This window comes from Centruroides sculpturatus, unplaced genomic scaffold (genome assembly GCF_000671375.1).
Source record: "Centruroides sculpturatus isolate CEXI.00-Female unplaced genomic scaffold, Cexi_2.0 scaffold1542, whole genome shotgun sequence".
In the NCBI taxonomy this organism is placed as follows: domain Eukaryota; kingdom Metazoa; phylum Arthropoda; class Arachnida; order Scorpiones; family Buthidae; genus Centruroides; species Centruroides sculpturatus.
In genome coordinates this window covers 84,563-86,927 of record NW_019386062.1, presented here as the reverse complement: position 1 = coordinate 86,927, position 2,365 = coordinate 84,563, and the positions used below count along the sequence as shown (strand labels likewise).

Below are 2,365 nucleotides of genomic sequence, written 5' to 3'. Positions count from 1 at the left end.
ACGAAAGTTACTTTTCCTGTTAGAAGGATGTAACTTCAACTTATTCACGTGGCCAGATCGTGGCTTGGCATTCTGTTCTCAGGGTTGTACTTAATGTTTCGAAATCATGACTAGCGGGGTAAGATCGGCAACATAAAGCCACATTAGAAGCAAAGGATAAAAATCAAACAGATGATAAATGAAAACATGTTTGCATTTGTTATTCATGTATATATGTCTTTGAACTTGCATTTCGTTGTAATAATATTAAATGGGTGTTGGATTTGTATTTCTTTGTTTTAATAGTGAATTCCAACTTATACATTGTTAATAACATAATTTTATATACGTGCCTATCTTGCCCCATTACTGTTGCCCCTATACCAGGGGCAACTTTAATAAAAATAATTAAAATAATTACAACTTTACAAAAAGAGAGAAGTTGCCGATCTTGCCCCTATACCCGGGGCAACTTCGTCAATTTCTCTCTTCTTGTAAAGTTGTAATTATTTTAATTATTTTTATTTCCAAACTGATTTTAACCAGTTCTATAGTAAGGTAACATTCCAATAGACAATATTCAAAGCTTTTTTTTCAGTTTACAGCAGTATTTATTACACAAAATTTAAGTAAAGCTTAACATGCCGATCTTGCCCCGGTCTCCCCTATATAAAAGTTTATGATAAAAACAAAGAATCTAATTATTTGATGTATCTAGATGCTAATAACTTATATGGATGGGCTATGAGTCAATATTTTCCTTATGGTGAGTTTAAGTGGTGTAATAAATATCTAGATGTAAGAAGGATACCTGATAACTCAGAGACTGGTTACATTTTAGAAGTTGATCTAGAATATCCCAAAGAATTACATGATTATCATTCTGATCTACCTTCAGCTCCAGAGAATGGAATACCAGATGGATCAAAACAATCTAAACTGTTAACCACTTTATATGATAAAGAGAAGTATGTGATTCATTAAAGAAATCTAAAACAATATTTGAAAATGGGGATGAAACTGAAAAAGGTACATGGAATTTTAAAATTTAATCAATCGGATTGGTTGAAAGAAATATATACATATGAATACAGAAATGCGAACCAAAGCAACTAATGATTTTGAAAAGGACTTTTTTAAACTAATGAACAACTCTGTGTTTGGAAAGACAATGGAAAACATAAGGAAGAGAGTTGATATCAGGTTATGTTGTAAAGCAGAACAAGTAGAAAAATTAATCACTAAGCCAAACTTTAAACATTGAATAATATTTGCTAAAAACCTATGTGCTATTCACATTATAAGAAAAAAATATCTTTTGATAAACCCATCTATGTGGGAATAAGCATATTAGATCTTTCAAAGTATTTAATGTATGATTTTCATTATAATGTGATGAAACCTAAATATGGTGATAATATAAAACTGTTATATCAAGATACAGACAGTTATATACATGATATACAGATAGATGATGTCTATCAAGACATGAAGGGAATGATAGATTACTTTGACACATCTGAATACCCTGAGAATAATCAATATGGTATACCTAGAGTAAACAAGAAAGTTTTAAAAAAATGAAAGATGAGAATAATGGTAAGATAATGACCGAATTTGTTGGATTAAGAGCAAAAATGTATGCCTTCAGAATTAAGGATAAAGAAGAAAAGAAAGCAAAAGGTATTAAGAAATGTGTTGTTAAGAATAGAATATCATTTGAGCAATATAAAGACTGTTTATTTAATAAAAGGGAGCAATATAGAACAATGAATCTAATTAGAAGTAAAAAGAATGAAATTTATTCTATGAAGGCAAACAAGAAGGCGTTATCGCCACATGATGATAAGAGACATATATTGGAAGATGGAATTAACACATTAGCATTAGGACATTTTAAAATACAGCAGAGCATCGATTATCCGACTCAATTGAAGATTTTGGTTGGTCGGATAACTGAAAAAATCGGATAACCGAAAATAATCAAAAATATACATTATTAGTATAGTATATTAGTATATTCCATGTAATTAGTATATTAGTATATCGCTATTAACCAACTTCGCGTTGAATTTTCATCGATGTTAAGCCTAACAATTTTTTTTTTAAATAATAATCGTCGCTATTGTATCGCTAAAAATTATTTTTAAATTATTTTATTTCTCACAAAACAAACAACCACTCATAATTAGAAGATTAAGTCTCGTTTAAATACTGGCCTCCCTTCAATGGTCGAGCCAGTGTTGCCAGCTAAAACACGCAAAAATTTAACAAAAATAATATTAAAGTAGCCAAGACATAGCCAAATATTGTCGTGCGCATCACTAGCGGACATTTGAAATTTGCCGACTAGAACGGTCGGTTAACCAATGTGACGGTTAATCGG

The 2,365-nt window shown here is 30.4% G+C and overlaps 1 pseudogene; it reads left to right on the top strand.

Annotated features, from left to right (window-relative positions):
* Nucleotides 1-1,150: 1,150 nt before the first annotated feature.
* LOC111613388 overlaps nt 1,151-2,365 on the top strand; it is a 12,235-nt pseudogene continuing 11,020 nt past the window's right edge.